The sequence below is a fragment of the Hirundo rustica genome, chromosome 8 (assembly GCF_015227805.2).
Source record: "Hirundo rustica isolate bHirRus1 chromosome 8, bHirRus1.pri.v3, whole genome shotgun sequence".
Taxonomy (NCBI): Eukaryota; Metazoa; Chordata; class Aves; order Passeriformes; family Hirundinidae; genus Hirundo; species Hirundo rustica.
The window spans coordinates 10572918-10591098 of record NC_053457.1 but is presented as its reverse complement, the minus strand read 5'-3'; the positions used below and the strand labels follow the sequence as shown (position 1 = coordinate 10591098).

At 37.0% G+C, this 18181-nt stretch overlaps 1 long non-coding RNA gene across 2 annotated transcripts in view; it reads left to right on the top strand.

Annotated features, from left to right (window-relative positions):
* The window catches only part of LOC131378595 (uncharacterized), a 183908-nt gene that overhangs the window by 49509 nt on the left and 116218 nt on the right, over positions 1–18181 (top strand). For both annotated transcript variants that reach the window (XR_009208080.1, XR_009208079.1), the window contains exon 2: positions 1812–1980. This is a non-coding gene — a long non-coding RNA (uncharacterized LOC131378595). The remainder of the gene's footprint in view (positions 1–1811; positions 1981–18181) is intronic.

The following is an 18181-nucleotide window of genomic DNA, read 5'->3' as shown; positions in this document are numbered from 1 at the left end:
TGCTTTTTGCCTTGAAGTATGCTTATCACAAAGCTTCAGATTTATCGTTTTTCCACCTTACTGCACATTCTAGGAACCAGGTATGCCTAAAAAAAGTTCAGCTTTCATCCTTCAATGAGTTAATTAGGCTAAAGCAGAAGAGAAGCATTATTGAGGTAGGGAAATGAATTTGTTGTCTTTTTTCCATGAAATCAGGCACATCACTACAGAGCTGAGTGCCAAGATGTTAATTTCCTTGCTCCATAAGGATTTACAGGCGCTGCCAAACTGTCTGTTCTTATCAAACTTTACTTGGTTGCAAGTGAACAAAAGATTTTAGATCAAATTTCACTGTTTAAAGCAATTTGATTAATTAGTAGACATGGATTAGATAACAGAATAAAACTCACTCTCTAAAGCATGGAAAAATAGCTTGTAAAATTACTGAGGAACATGAGAAAAAAAATTCTTCAAATTTCATACCACTCAGAATTTGTACTGCTTACTAATAACTGTAAGGTACAAAATGGAAAACATGTAATTAACTTTTCTCAGGTTTCTAAGAGCTATCATTATTTCTGCTTATGGAAAAAAAAAAAAGGCACGGCCCTCTGACTGTGTATTTCTTGGCACAGCATCCCGCTAGGGGATGTGCCAAGAAACCCTGGACAGCGTTAGATTTTCACAGCGAGAAGTCTCCAGTCAGTCCCAGCACTAAACATCACGAGATGTTGAAGGGACAGAGCCTGAGGACAACCTGAGTTAGACTGAGCTGTGCCTGGCACCAGCTCTCGTGCTCTTGCTGGGACACAGTGATGGGCAGCGTCCCTGTGTGGGGTGAGGGCACAGTACGTCCCCCTCTGTCCCCCTCTGTCCCCATTTCTGTGTGAAGCAATGTTATTACCCCCCATCATTGCACCTGAGGGTTGCCTGCAGCCTCTCAGAAATGGCTTATAAAAATAGCAAGCTAGAATGATCAGAGGTGTTTGAAAAGCAAAAGGTTTTAATAAATACAAAAATACCAAACTCTACAAAACAAGACAGGTACAAGCTGTGCAGGGAAGATTCATACACCTGCTGCCACACCTGCTGAAAATGCCCTGAGTCTATGCTCTCCTTTAAGTATTTAACGATTTAGGAGGGGTTTATGAAATCTTGCCCCATAGAAGTAGCTCAGGCTAGAGTTACAGTTCAAGGATCCAACAGGTGCCTTTGTCCTGGCACAAGGCTGATTATGTTGAGAAGAGCATTGAAGTTTCTAGTTCTTTGCCTTATAAGTGAAACAAAGCATGAAACCCACATCCTTTCCTAATATGATGTATTATCTGCAAGGGTGTGCCTTGCTACAGTCTCCCTCTGTCCCCTCCCCACTCTCTGGAATGCCAGGTTTGGAAAAAAGCCAGATTTCACCACGTGCCAGCCCTGGGAAGTGCCTGCTGGCCACTGGCTCCACGGGTTTCTCATGCAGATTTCACACACAAACTTCTGCTTGAAACGACGTTTTGCCTTTGAGTCTGCCTGGGGAAGAATTTTGGGGACTGGGGTATTTGCAGTTTGGTACAAAAAGGCATGGTCTGGTAGTCTGATGCTGAAATGTACTCATAGCAACTCTGGAGAGTAGGGTAGTGTGGGGTCTGGGCTGTGGGATGGAAATACTAAACCAACTGCACCCAGTTTGCTAAATCAGAAGATCTGGGAAAATCCCAAAGTCATGATACTTAAAATTTCATTAGGGCAGTGAGATTAGGCACTACCTGTAAATTAGATGGAGCACCTGAAATCCTCTGAAGGGATGATGATGCCTGTTTTTCTTTTTTTTTTTTCCCCTCTAGAGTGATCTCTGAAGGAGGATTTCAACCAACACAACTGCAAACCTTAAAGCAGCTAAGTTGAAGTGTTGGCACTTGAATTGTCCTGCATCTAAAGGGAGAGGAGCATCAAAGGTCATGTCTCAGTGGATTTGAGAGAGTGTCTATGCCAGCACAGGAGGCCTACAAAAAGGTAGGTTTTAATGCATAAATTATGTTTATTTTCCTTTTGTCATCTTTGATATGGCAATTTATAATTCTACATAACTTTGACAGATATTTTTCTTTTAGAACTGTGGCTCTGCCCACAGTATGTGGATAAATCTCCCTGTTGTAGTCAGGCCCAGAAATTAGGTTTTAAAACTCTTAAGCAAAGCATATCCTGGGCGGGGGGGGGGGGGGGGGGGGGTGGTATGGAAAGCTCTTTCTACATGATTGCTTGTAAATAGCTAGATGAAAAAAATTGGTCTTGATTTCCTGGGTGGTAATTGAAACCATTGTATGCTGTCTGAAGAAATATGCCCCAATGAGAAAGAGTTTCCTGTAAAATACCAGGCAAAATCTTGGGTTTAAAGAAGCAGTGTCTTTTGGTTGGCAGAAAGAGGCCTTTCACTGCTGCTGGTATGAATGATGTTAATGGAAAACAGATGAGTCTAACATCAGTAATTGGTTGCCGGAGGTAGGATTTTTCTCCATGATAAGGCTTCATACTGCTTCTAATTCCTCCATTCTGTTTTGTGCCTTTTGTTGAAAAAGCCCTCATACACTGTTCTCAACAGTTTGATGCAAGCCTGTGCTGCACACCTAAATGGTGAGACCAATTTATTTTCTAAGGCAGGCAAATAAGTGACTGAAAATATTTGCTGGATTGTTCCATAATTTTGATAAAGGGAGCGGGAAGTCTGAGTAATTTTTGTAGCAGTTTCTCTTGCTGGAGAAAATAATGTGGAAATGTACTTCTTTGGGGATGTAAAAAGGAGAAGGAAGTACTAAGATTTTCTCCTGTGATGTTGATGATTTGTACAACTTATTCACTGTGCTGCAAGGTGCTGATCAGGGAAAGTCCATGTTTTGTTACAGATCTGATGTTTTCCAGAGCTGATACAGAGTGAGGAAAGTTCTACCTCTTTTCCTTCTATGTCTACACTGACTGAATTTGCTCAGTCTAAAAATTGTAAAATCAGAACTTAAGTGAATTTTTTTCATTTGACTTGCTAAGTAGGGAGTTTGAAAACACTTTTAATTATCCCTTTTTTTGGAGATAGAGTTCACCACTGCCTGTTATTTGAAGCTAGTGGAATTAAAGTAGCAGTGTGTTTATGGTTTGGGAGCAAGGGTGGACCTAGCATGAGAGCTCTTCCCTTTGATTTGTGATCCAGTGATTTTTCAGACATCCAGTGATTTTCATGCTAGGCTAAGAAATAATGTGAAGTCATGCTGCTCTTGCTTAAAAGAGTATGGAATATTCTTTCCTTTTTATATTTGAGAATTGTGATACTGTAGTAAATATTTTCTCTGGATAGCACATTAAGAGTAACCTTCCTTTGAAATTCAATGGTTTTTAAATAAGCAGTTAGAATGCAATGATGAAAAACCAAAATAGCTGACCTTTTCTGAATGGATACTAATATTTATTCAGGGTCATTTCCTAGCCAAGAGTTTCATGCCTAATGAGTTAGGTTAAAAAATTAGTGCCTTAGCAGTCAATTAGTAATTCTAGGGCACTGGTAAGCAGTCAATTACTGTTGTAATGCTTCTGTTGGATATTAGGTCAAACCAATTTGTAATTATACTTCTTTTTCAGTTTATGGGTATGCATATCTATGCCACATAAAACAATTCTACATGGGTTTATAAAAAATAAAAGCATGTCTGGAAATGCAGTGAGCACATTGTAGAAGAACTTCAGGTTTTCCTGAATTTATTTATGCTATATAGGAACAACATAAAACTATTACATGCAGTGGTGCACAAAGAATTTATGGACCTGGTTTCAAGCTCTTTCAATTAGGACCTACTCTACAAAAAGTGCATTGCTAAGAGTTGCATTGGAATATAACAGGATTCAAGTTAGGTTAGGCGATTTCAATTGGGAAAACAGGTTAGAAGAAAAAAACCACAATTGTGTTACTAGAAAAACTAACTTGATATATGGATGACATAGATACTATTTTTGTAGGACCTTCATTTGGTGTGAATTGGTAGAGATCCTTACAAAGTGCTATTTTGTAAAACATTTCTATTCCCTGTACCTGTAAATTTTCATTCAGCTTCTGGAACTTGAGGTCAGAGCTGCCTAATGGACAGTTTGAGGTGATTCCTGGTAGACTGCTTGTGTTCTGGAAAGTTTGGAGATGGAACTGGCTGTGACAGAGAATTGCTCTTACCCCATTTCTTGGCCTCTTTTCCTGATGTTTTTGTCTGTCATTTCCATAACTTTCCAGATCTGGTTTAAATGCAGGAGAGGTGATGCTTCACCAAAGCAGTGACTTTTCCTTCATTTATTTATTTTTTTCCATATTGAGTAACTGTGTGACTGCCCTAAACTGTGCATTAGCCAGGCTGCTGATGGCACCACTTGGTTTCACTCCTGCTTATATCTGAAGGACTGTGACATTTACAGCAAACAGAGGCAACAAGTTTTTCAGCTTTCCACAGAACAGGCAGTGTCTGTAAAGCTTAGACAAACAGCATCATCAGCCTGTTAGGGGCTGGGATCTACTGCACAGCCATGTAAAATGATCATGGTGTCTGCACCTCCAGGATGAGCCTAAAGAAAATCATAACAGTTCTTATCAGGCCTGATTATGGTGTCTTTATTGTCTGTACTTTTTCTTAAATCTTTGAAGTGCTTTGGCTCTTTTTCTCCCTCTTAATTTTCAATGATAGAATACCAGGCTGGAAGAGGCCTCAAGGATCAGCTGCTCCAACATTTTCCTGGCAAAATTAGGGTCTAGACAAGATGGCCCAGCACCCTGTCTAGCCAAATCTCAAGTGTCCAAGGTCTCTATCCCCAAGGAGATGATTCCAAAGGCCGATATTTCTCATTATGAAAATTCCCTGCCAGAAAGAATCTTGAAAATGCGCAACTCACCTTCTTTATGTGGGTCATCATGTGGCAATGGAAAAATGTTTTGGCCATGTCCCTGATCAGAACAAAATATTCCTTAAGTTGCATTGCTTCATGCTGCAAAATGGTAAGGGACCTGTAAGTGAGAGAATATATGCATCGTGCTCCTAGGATATAAGGGAAGAGAAGCAAAGGAGTGAAACAGCAGTAAGAATAGTTTTAAATGTAAGTTATTCTTATTTTCATTATGGTTATTAATATATTAGTTTCAATAATAAATGTGTATATTTTGGGCAATGTACCAAGTGTGAAAAAAATGTTCTAATAACATATTTTATAGCTGAAATAATTAGTAGAGCTAAGGAAGAAAATTTGTGATTAGAAGAAAAGTTTCAAAACAGAACATGCCATGCTGCATTTACAGCAGAATGACTTTTCTTTGTAATTAGATTTTTAAGAGAAGGTAGATGATTGTGTTTGCAGCAGGCCAAGGAGCCCTTCTTACTCGGTCCTGTTCACTTATCAGCAATGACATGGAGAGCTCTTAAAAGTGGGGGGTTGTACTACATACCTGAACTCTCTTAAAATTTAGTCTGAGGTTCTGAGATTCAAGGAACTGTGGCAGTCTCTCTCTCAGAGCCCTGGCTCTGTTTTTGCCTTGGCTAGCTTGAGACACTAACCACAGTTGGAAGGATTTTTCCTCAGGGCCCTAAGGATCCCAGGAGCAGCTGTGAACCTTTTCCTTTAGGAGAGAGCAGGCGCCTGACAATGGCAAAGGAAGGTCTGAACTTGATCCGGGGAGAATCAGGGCTTTATTCAGTCTTTCTCCCGTGGTCCTGACCTGACAGGGTCAGAAGCCCAGTCCCTGACCCCGATCCAAGAGAGACATCCATGTGCTTTTCCAGGCTTTTATCCAGGGGGAAGGGGCTAGAGGCGGGGACAGTCCCAACCAGGGACAAGGTGGGAGTGGAACAGAGTTGGGTTACATTCCAGTGTGGGAGAATGGGCAGGGAAAAGGTGCAGGGACAGACCTCAGGATGATACATTTTCCAGGGGAGCAGCGGGGTACAGAAGAAACCATTACAAAACCCAGTATAAAAATGAAATACAATATAAACCCAAATAATACACAACAACAGTCTTCAGGCAAGGAAATTAATGAATATTACACTGAAACGCTATACTAATGAATATTGTAGTCCAAATTAAATAATTTGTTTCAGTTTACCAGATTAATTTCTTAGGCTACTTTGTCTAAATTATGTCTGATTCTAACAGAAGGGGCATTTCTTCTTCTTGTGTTGTAGATATCCCAGGGCAAACCTAAGGAAAATGCTACTTTTCTACAATTAACATAGGAAAATGAACAAAGGTTTCTTTTATAGAGCTGCCTTATTCTAGAGAAGATAGGGCCTGTCAGTCAAAGAACTGCCACAATTAAAATGTGTGATATTTTCACTTGCATTGTGGGTTAAATGCTCCTATATCTTACTTGAAATTTCTGTGTGATGTTTAGCAATACAGTGAACGAGTCAAAGTACTCTTCAGAAATGGATCATAAAATAGTGCAAGCCAGAGACTTCAGTGAGATTCAGAACAAGACATGGATTTATGGGCTTATTTTACTTATTGCTGCTTATGAAAAAAGCCTTTTTCTTAATATTTTTTGATGCATTACTTCATATATTCTGATTAATTAAATAGATTAGTGAAAAATACAAACTTTACTCTGAAAACAACTTGTGTATAGAATAGATTGTAGTTATTTAATTCATTCTTTTACCAAGATAGGAAAAAAAAATTATAAATCTAGTACTGAAGATCCTTTAATGAGAATTTAGAGTGTGTTTTATATTCTAAAGATACTAAGTCATAGACATCGTTCAAAAAGATACTAACTGTCCTTTTTCCTGTGCTTACAAATATAGCATGGAAATGAAACAATTTGTAGAGTCACGAAATGGGCAGAGAAAGGCCACCATGGGCTCATAACCATGCTGGGCATGTTTGCCCGATGTCTGCTCAGCTGAGTAATTGTGACTTGGAGCCCTGACAGTGTAGCACTGCCAGGCCCAGTGGGAATGCTGACAAAATCATATCACCAGGTTTAGGATCTGAGAATTTCAGGTTTGGGTTATGTCATGTCTGTCTATATCTGTGTGTCTGTCCCCCCATCTTCTCACCAAAAATAATTTTCAGGAAAATTATTAATGTGCACACCACCTACACCTATTTCCTCTCATGGTATAGATCATGAAAATTTCAGTTGTCTTAGTTAATTAGCTTATCATTCTTTTTTTCCTAAAGAGCTTACTATCTAATTTTGAAGGTGAATTTTGTGTATAGAAAATTAGTAGAAGTCTAGAATGACACAAAGCATCGTTTAAAAAATTTGGCAAAGTCTCTTGTACAAAGGGGATCTCTGAAATATTTATTATTGTTATTTGCTTAAAAAACTATTATTAGTTTTTAGACAACTTTTCAGGAATCCTTTAAACTCAATCCTAAATGATAGATTTAATTACTGCAACAAACAACTACATGGAGTTTAGATGTGTCCAGTGAACTTAGCTTAGTTTTGTAAAGTAGTGTTTCCTGAATCTTCTTGCTCTCTAAAATCACAACGGAGTAAATGGAATTCACATGGAAACAAATGCCCAGCCAAATGCTCTTTCTGAATAAAATAATCCTAGGATGTGGGAACTGCTTCAAGCTTCAGGTCTTTTCACCTAGAAATACTAGGAAATATTTTAACCATTTTTATGACCATGTGATAATTCTCTTCACAGTTTCGGTAGTATTAAATTTCAAAATAATAATAAATAGAGATGGTACCTATTGATGTAAAGTCATCTTCTAGTTTGAACAAAATAATCTTTACTGGTGTCATCTATTGGGGTTAATGCAAAACTTACACTCAGATCATTAATGATGCTCATAATGACAGATAAAGCTTGTGGACTAAATAGACAGGAGACATGAAAGGAGAGACTGGGAAGGGAGATGGAGATACTGGGTTATAGTAGAACCAGAAAGAGGTTTTGATTTTTATGTTCATCTGACAATATTCTACTATATCACTTTTATATTCATGTGAGTGCTCTGAGGTTTCAGCTCAGATTTCTGGTATGCTTATTTTAATACATGGGATAATAAAGTGGGAGATTACCTTTGTGTGGAAAATTACCCAAACAAATAAAACCTCAGCCAGGTAATAACACAGAATCCATTTAAAATCAATAGTGATCTTATTAATTTTACATGATTACTAAAAATACATGAAAAGGTACTGAACATATTTTTTCCCCTGCAGTATAATGAATGACAAGAGAAAAAACAGGGCATTTTCAAATCAGAACATCAGTAAAGCGAATTTTTACATGTGTGAAGTATAAGTATTTGTTTATAAAATCTAGGACAGTTCAGCTTGCGAAACAAGATGCAGATGTTCTTAGCTGGTTTAAAGGTGTTGCCATGGGCTCTGCTTTTTGTCTATGCTCTGGGTTGCTGATTTGCACAGCTGAACTCTTACCAGAATGAAATAAATGAAGATAGGGGAGTGCTCTCTCAGACAATCAGAATCCAGCTACTCACTGTCACTTCTGCAGGCAATATTAGTCACATATGCGGGCAACTGAATTGTGAAAGCCAGTTGAGACTGGAGGTATTTGCAGATTTCTATTGTGTAAAAGAAAAGAAATCAATTCTTTGCTAAGTCCCCTGATAAACATGGAAATTATTCTATGGTTTCAGAGCCTACCAGTCACTTGAGTGGTGCAGGTTCTACAGATACCTAAAAATAGATATAGATACAGAAATCATTGCAATGAAAAGTTGTGAAGTGATTTTTGGTTCAACTCTTCTGTTAGTTTCTTGTAAGGCAGCTTTGTTACAGGATGTATGATGAAGAACAGGTTAAAAAATATTTGTTTTATTTGCTTCATGATTTGGGGATTCTCAATGCTCCCTTCAAAAGCATAATGCACACTACATAGTTCAGTGTTGCAACTTCCAATTCTTGAACAAATAAAAATATGACAGCCCTAAATATTAAAGAATCTGCTGATTAAGCCAGAGCTTCCAGTGCTGATAGCTGTGCATGTGAGCATTATCCTCTGAAAGCAAAACCCTATCCAGATTGTGGAATGCCAAATCTGTGTGTGTATACAAGTGCTGAGAAGGTAGATCATCTTGTCGTTGATATAAAAATACTATTTTACAAACAAAGATCCAGTTTATTCTTTATTATCAAGGAAATTCTACAGCAACCAAAAGTAAACCTTAATTCATTTGACTGTGATCAGGTTTATCTCTATCTGGAGTAGTAAAAACCAGGGTATTCATTGTTATGGGAAAGAATCTACTCATAAGAGATTTAACATCATTTCCTAATTGATTGATGACAGAAAACTTGGTAGAGAGAATTTGTGAAGTCACTTTTTATTCCTTACCTTTATTGATGGCTCCTTGGGATAGAACAAAAACTGACTTTATCGTATTCTAATCCCTTGAACATTCATTATGTTAGAAACAACTTCTGCGTGTTTTGACCTTGTTTTTGAGAAATCTTGAATGATACTGGATGTAAGAGTCATCTTCATATGTAAGAGTGGGAAGGACAGAGAACAAAATAGTCTATCAGAGATTTTAAATATCAAGATAAAAGGGAAAATGTTTAAATATGTTTTTAAATACCATTAAAATTATTATTTTTAGACAACAAAGTCATTGCAATAGATTAAACAAGTCTTTTGACTGAAAATATATTGTTTATTCATGCTGATGAAGCGTTCTTTTTAAAGAGGTTGGAGAGGCAGTTAGCCCTTAGTATCTTATCTCTGTCTGTTGCTGGGGCTTATGAGTGGGAATCTCAGCTATTGTGTTTTTCACATTGAAGTATTTCTTCCATTTTCAAAATAATAGTGTTGATCAAGCTGTGAGGTTAGTTGATGACAGTAAACCCTATTGCACTCCCTTTTCAATATTCTTTTTATGATTAGAGGAAACAAACATGGATTACTTCATGAATCAATAGAAGTGTTTTCAGTCTGCCAATAGCAGTGCTCTGGTCATTCAAGTAGGTAAACTCAGACTGGAATATTCTCTGCAAAATGTTGTTAAATGCCACATCAGGTTCCTTACCACCATGACAAATGCTATTTTAAAGTCTGAAAAAAGTGGCTTTGCCTCCCCTTTGGAATGTGTGTATTGCTTTTACATTTTCATCCTTTATGCGCATTTGATGTACGCAGCCCGTGGTGTTTTACTCTCTTCTCCTGCAAATTAAGTAATCATTGGCAATTAATGGTCTTGGTCTTTCTCCCTTTCAGCATATGCTACTGACAAAACTATAAGACTCAACTTCATTAATTTTCGTTTCTCTTAAAAAAAAAAAAAGTGTATTATTTTCAGTACAGCAACAGAAGTAATACAAATGCCAGTATTGAATTATATGTAATTTTCGTTTGTAGCTACCAGGCATTCCACATGAATTTTCTTTTGTTTTTAAAGCGCTTGAAGTTATTTTTATTCCTTTCTTTACAGAAGATTTTCTGAACTTTAAAGAACAAACAACAATAACAAAAAATCCTAAGCAATGCTTTAAATTGACATTTAGTAAATCACAATTGCTGCATTTCATCATGAACTCTAAAGAACAAACAGCAACAACAAAAACCCTTAAGCTTTAAAAGATAACATAAGCAAAATGCTTTTTCACTGCTTTTTACTTATGCAGCTGTTGATTACATCCTTGAAGTTAGTAATTTCTAATGTTTCTTGGTAGTAAAGGCAGATTTGAATTGTGCTTATATTAATTTAAAAAAAATCATTCTAAAACCCAGGACCATATCCAGCCACAACAGTTTTTTTAATTAATAGCCTATGTTTTATATAAAGCATTTTTTAAGTTTTTAATGAATAGCCTGTGTTTTATAAAGCTTAGCTATTAGCTTTATAAAGCATAGGCTATTCATTAAAAAATTTGGCTATCAATTAAAAAAATTCTTCTTTTGTGCTTTTCTTGAGAGTAGTGCAGTAATTTATGAAGATTTTTGGCAGAGAACTCTGAAAAATTGCTTCATTAATTCAGATACACGTAGTAGGGTTTTTGCACTTTTATCTTTTCTATGCTGTGGTGTGTGTTGCTTTATTGGCTGGTTCATTTGTTAGCTGAAGTGCCACTCAAAGGGAGGAGTGGTGGACTTGGAATTTAGTGGCCCATTACCACGTGTGTTGTCCTTGCAGAGCAGGAAGAGGCTGCACCTGCCATGGGAAGTGCAGATGAGCTGCTTCACATGTCCCCCTGCTCTTGCATTCTGCTCTCGCTACATTTTGGTAGCTCTAATACGTAGCTACTGAAGGGAGAAAGGGATCAGAGGCCTGAAGGAAATTAGAGGAGTCATTTGTTAGATTGAGCTTTGATAACATGGCGGGGGCAATCCCAGTGACTGCAGTGAACTTTCTAGAATATAAAAAGTCAGCATACTGAAACCTTTACTGTCAAGACTGTTCTCTGTGGTCAGTGTTCAGCACCTACTTGTCATTCAGGTTTCCCTGAGCTTTCCTTGAATGCATAAAATAGATAGCGTTTTAGGAGAAAGGGAAAACAGTTGATGCTAGGTAAGTTTTTCCATCGTCTATTGCAGAGATGTCTAATTTTTTCCACACGGGTTATGTATGTATAGAATAGATTATGCCACCCAGAACGCTAAATACTCTGAAACAGATAGCACATTAAGCTTTGGACTTGGTTCAATCTAGAAAATTATATATGTTGACCTATGCCTGCATATTATATATTATTATTATATTAATATGCAAGCATATTATATATACATATACACTATCATATTATATATGTATGCACCATTGCCATATGATTTTAAAGCTATATATGTTGTTTAATACCTATGCATGTGATGAAACCTGCTGACTGAATCAACCTGTCAGTATAATAACCTGTTTCTCTCAGAATAATGTGAGAAAGAGGAGACCTTATATATACACGTGTGGTAGCATCTGCTTTTGCCACCCACTTGAGAAATTAAAATATAACAGAAGGGAGGAAACACCTGTCTGCTGGAAATCATGTGCGCAAGCAGCGCAGCCCAGAGCAGAGGAGTCTGGCACACGTGTGCAGCTCCCGGGGGAAGCACTGCGCGGCAAAGCAGGAAATGCGCTCCTTGCCAAGGAAGCACCGGAGCTGCATGAGGCTGCCTTGGTGCTCATGACCACAGTTCGTCCCTGGAACCGTCAAAATGTTGGGGCTGGTTGAGGCCACTGGGCTTGGCTGCTGTAGAGTTGTAACTCAAGCAACGCAAAATGAGAAAAAGGAGTTAAATTCTGTGTGACAGTCAGGTTGCCCTTCCAATCACTGCTGCTTTGAAGTTCATTTCATTCATAGTTACGTGTCTTGCTAGAACCAACCTCTTGGGTTTGTCCTTTACTGATACAAAAACCAGCACAAAGCTTTCTTTTGTCATTTTCTGCCAAACCTAATCTAAACACCGATTTAGGACAACTTTAGTGGTTTTTTAACATATTCTTATGTTAAATATTCACGGAAGGAGGGATAAAGAAGGGGCAGTGTGAGACAAGTGGCATCAGTGACCCCTACATTGTATTGTTACATTAAGTGGGTGCACATCAGTATCCAAAGGCTCATTCTCAAGAGAAGGCCTTTTGTCAGTGCAGTCTGTGCTCCTGCAGAAACGGAGTGATCCTTGCTGGTGTAGAACAAGTGGCTGAACCTATTCACAGTGAGGGAGGAGATGGGAGAATATGAAAAATACTCTCCTGGTCTCCTGTGTTGACAATTCTGTGATGTACCTTTACAGGTCAAAATCTTTCTGGTGAAAGAAATTCTTGTTTTTAAATTTTTTTAAATGAAGATATCTTCTCAGCATCTTCTACTGAACCTGGAAGACAGGATAATTTGCTTGGGCTCTATTTAAAAATAGAGATAGATAGACACAGATATATATTCTCTGCTTTGCTGTAATTATAATTTCAAGTTGGGAATTGTGGTTCTGAATATTACCTTTATATTATTTCAGAGAATAATACTTCATGGTTCTTAAAAATTTGGTCATATTTTTTGATAAGTGAATGTGATCACAATTGTGATTTTTACAGTTGAAATAAAGCTGAAAATGATTTCAAAACTATTCTCTAAATCTCAGTAGCCCTTTGCATATTTCTGCTGTGCAGGATGTGAAAAAGGGACTGGAGAACTACATATTTTTGGACTCAGTGGCATGTGTTACTGTTCTTGAAGCTGATGGTTAACTTACCAGCCTGTTGTCTAAAAAGTGTTGCTTTATTTGCTATCCTTTTCACTGTCGTGGAGTCTGTTTTCGGAGTCTCTTAAAAAATTTATTTTCAGTGACATTTCTACATCCTTCTGTAGCTGTTCAAAGTTAGATTTGTTGGGAGGCCCTTTTGTAGAACAGCACTGACTGAAGGTCTGTCCCAGGGTGTCTATTTGATAACAAATAAATATGGCCATAACTCTAAGACCAGACACTGGAGGTGTCTTCAGATCCTTGTGTTGACGGAGCATTAACTTTTCTGAGACGCCTTATAGAGGACCTTCAAGGTCCTGGAGTTCTTTTTTTAATTGGAGTGGAATAGGCAGCTCCAATTCCCAGGCTAAATACTTGAGCTATGCTCTGTGCCTGTGTCCTTGCTGGCCCAGGACCTTGCACTTTTGGTGACAACAGCCTGTTTTCAGGACACTTGTGATGAGTCAGGTACATTAATGGGACTGGCTGTGATGTTTTTAGCAAATTTTCCGGCTCATTCTCTTCCACAGGGGAAATATTATTTGGCCATAGCATATAGGATAGACCACTAGAGTTAGCCCTTAGAGGATTTGCTTCTAATGTTTAAATCATAACGGTCCTTTGCTAATGTGCAAAAGTTCCACTCATCTAGTTCTTTTGAGTTTGTGTCCAAATGAATTTGTTGAAGGCCTCAAAATTTGGCAGACAGTTTATTAATGAAAGCCCTTTCTCTGCTTAGATTTTTTTTTTTTCCACATTAGAAGATCAACAGGCAGACTCTACCATTTCAGAATTATTACTACATCTTGGTGCTGAAAGCTGAGGCAAGATTTTTTCATTAATTTTGACAAATAGTTATTAGCAGAAGAGAGAGGCTTGTAAATAGTCTAGAAAATCCAACTTTTTTTAATGAGCTGTGCAATGGCTGAATATTGAATTTGTAGATAGTAGGTCTTAGATTAGCTGAAAGCTTTAAAAAGCTGCTCTGTGGTTACAAAAATAGGTAAAATGTGAAAATTTCCCAGTAGTATTAATTTTTCTTTTATATTCTAGCCATTCAACTTTGCAGGGTAAGTACACTGCACTTACAGTGCAATGAACAAGTTTTACTTTCTGAACAAGCTGATGTGTCAAATATCTGATGGGTTAAGATTTTCTTCATAATTTTACTGTAAACTGGCCAGACATTTGACTGAGCACATGAATATGCAACTATAATTGTCTGCTGGAATGTGGGGGTTGTATTTAATTTTATATCTGCCATCACCAAGTAAGATCCCTGTTGTCGTAGGCTGTGGATTGCTCCACTGAGTGCTAGCCTTCTGTCTTCTGTTGGCTACTTAAGCAAAGGGTTAATTCAATTTCGGTTTCTTAGTCTGTCATTGCTGCTTCTTTCCTTTTGTCTGTGATTTAAAGAGAATACTTCAGCCTCCCAGCTGTCAATCTGTCAGTTTTCATGAGTACTAAATACACTAGGGAAAAAAAAGCAATTTATTACATTTTCACAACTGAGGAAGAATGGATGGCTCAGGAGATTGATAATGAGCCTGGATACTGAAGTTACAGATCCAGCATAGAGCTAGACATGCTACTATCAGATTCAAAGATAGAGCTGCAGAGACATTGTATAGATTGCACCAAAGAACCTAAGTTGGAATGCTCTTGATGATTTTCTTGTATGTGATTGCAGTAAATTCAAACTGAAACCTCTTGAAGCTGAAGTTTAATAAATGAAATTGTTGTCATAGGTGCCTCTCCAAGCTGTTCCTTCAGCAATCTAGTGCAGAGGTTTCTAGTGTAGAGTCACTTTTCTCTTCTTGGCCCCTGTTTTTCTAAATAGTCAGCTCTCATGCAATGTAAGTGTGATATAAAGTTGATTATTTAGAACATTTTGGTATATTGTATGATGGCATAGGGCAAGTCCAAAGTAAAGGTGTGAGACCGTGTCGGGGGCTTTCGACTTCCATTCATAAATAATAAAAACAATACTTTAAAGGGAACTTTTACATTCTTCTTTTTTTCCTGTGGAAAGTTGAGTTTACAATATTTTCAAGACTTTTTTTGATCATATTATTAGGGAGTTCTGTGCCTAAACACTGTCTAACAGGAAAAAAAAAATTCAAAACCAGAATTTGCAGTGGGGAGCTGTTCAAACAAACAAAAAAAACCAGTGGTAGTCTCTTGCTTGTGGAGAATCTTCAGCAAATGCTTTGAATTGCATTGCTTGTTTCACTATTGAACGATATCCGGGTTCCAGTTCTTTCAATCCAATGATATGAGGCTGAACCAAATTTTGATTCAAAATTAGGTGTGATGAGCCATTCTGAATGCAGAGAATAAATCTTGTCCCTTGTAAGGAAGCTTGTAAGGATGTATGCAGTATTCACTGCCATTCTAAAGTATTTGTTTACTTTACTTTGTTTGCTTATTGTTTACTTTGAAATCTCTCACTGATTTATTTAGAGTCTTCTGAAATTAACAAAGGTTGAAAATTATGGTAGCTTTTATAGTTAGAAGTATATGACACTCTCCTAACAGGAACTTTTAAGTGTTTTAGCAACTTTTTTACTTATAACAAATTAAACAATATGGATTTTTCCTAGATAATAGAGTGCATGAAAGCTAAATAATGCTCATATGCTGCTATTTTCTATCACCTGAAGCAATTCTCTACCAAAAACCAAAACAGAAAAACAACCCTCCCAAACAACAAAAAAAAAACCAAAATAATGATTAAAAAAAGAAAAAAAAATCCCCACTGCAAAAAAAGAAAAGCCTGACCCCAAAACTCTTCAGCAGAAACTGTCTTTACTCTTGCAGAGTGCATGAACATCTATTGCTTTGTGAAACCTAAATCCTGATAAAGAATAAAGATTTCAATAGCGCTGATTGCCCAGTTTATGGCTGAATTTTGAAATAAGGCTGTCCCAATTTACTTTCATACAAGGCACGTGCAGTTGTGCTTGAGCAGGGTGGTCTGATGATGTTTGTAGTTTGGTGGGGACGTGACTCAGGAATACACTTAATCTCTTACAGAGGTAAACCCCTGAGGGATGGATTAAAGGTGTCCACTCACAGCTAATATTAGTATTTTAGTGCCTTTTATGTGCAGTACAAGGAGTAGTACATAGGGAGGAAAGTAGTCTGTAAAGATATGTCCGGGTCAAATAATTGGTTTCAAATGCTCTTATTTGTGACTTGAACCATCCTCTAAAAGGATTGTAAGCAAAAAAAAAAAAAACCCAAACAGACAAAAACTTCTTAACTTTCTGGAATCTAAAACATATGGAGATTTGACACTTCAAGTTCAGCCTATTGGAATACATAGTTCAGTTCTGTTCACATAAAATGTAATGAAGGTGATTTTTTAAAGTGGAGGTCATAGTTTATAAGTTCTCTGTCTCTCAAATTCCTAGGCATTATTTATTTCCCAGTCATTATTATTTATTTGTATCTCCATAAATCATCTTTAACGGGTGATTAAAAACTTTGAAGAACAGCATTTTTTCCACTTTTGATTAAAGTGACATTTATATTTTCAAGCCTATGCTCAGTCCCTAATACTGAAAAGTTAATGTGAGAACATTTTCTGTATTTATTTTTTAAAGTAAATAATAAATTTAAAATTACCAACAAAGTGACTTACCAAGTGAATCGCACATCAGATTTTGGAGCTGTGTGATGATGAATTTGCATATATATTTTTGAATGAGTCACTTGTTTATCTATGTTTGTTCAGCTAAGAATTTGCATATCTATTTCTATTTGTATTTGACTATATCTAGGCACACATACGTGTATACATTAAACTGCAGATTTGTTCCTCAACATGCTGTATGGATCATGGCTGATGATAATTTGTTTGTCATACAGAGGGGGAGCTAGTGGTGATATTTAAACCCTGTTTGTCCTCCATACAGAGCTTTTTGACAGAAAGACTTTGAAAATTTTCACTCATGACCATCACTTGTCGTTCTGAGGTTACCTGGTATAAATGACATTATAATTTAAAAAGCTATTGCTTGTAACTGGCACAATGCTGTAGTTGTAGAAACAGGCATGAATGAATTTCAAAACTGTCACTGACTTAATGATTACAGACTGAAGCTGCCTTTATTTCACCATCTTTGCCAGATCCACTTTTTTTTAATCCGAGGGTTTGAAAAGAATGATGTTGCCATAATTACACACTACCTGACAGATGGTACAATGGCAGTGACGTATCGTGTTTTACTAATGTGTTTCTTTATCAGATGTTCACACCAGAAGTATTTACCTTTATATAACACTGACATCAATTGTGCAGGCTGAAAACAGATTTATCCCTCTGAAAAAGTGCTTCTAATAAAATGAATACAGTGACATTTGGAACTGCAAGCCTTGAGGCGTGTATTCTGTACCAAAAACTTTAATTAATTAATAGCTTAGCTTGACTTGGTGTGATTTTTTTTTTTTTCCCCAGCACAATTGCTAACAAAAATAATCAAGCATATTACCAATTGCAGTAAAATAAGTATTATTAAATTCAGTTCCTGTGTTTTGTCATGGTAAAACCAAAACCTTGGCATGGCTGTTACTGAGAAGCCTGATAGGATGGGAACCATGGGGTTTCCTCTGATTGATCATCAGATAATCAATATCAGATTAATCAATCTTTGATTAATTAAACATCAGAATAGAACTAATTCTGAACATCTTGACTCACCTTCTGGTGAGGATAACTTTGTAGATATTCAATGGATGAATAGGCAAATTTCATCTGAAAAATCTTGGCTATGTGTCCTTCAGACTTGATACAATTTTTTTCCTTATTTGGTCTTTTTTTGCTTGCATCTCAGCAGATGATTGACCTTTAAAGTGATGTTCTATTTTGAACAGCAAATTAATGTTAATTAAAAAAAAAAAAACCAACAAACTTTTGTGGAGATAATGTTTATCCCCTTCATAAATTTCTAAATTTAAGAGAACAATATTTTGGAGGTTTCTCCCTGTGAGCACTCTTCGTTAGTTTTGAAAAGATACAGTTCAATTCACGTGAT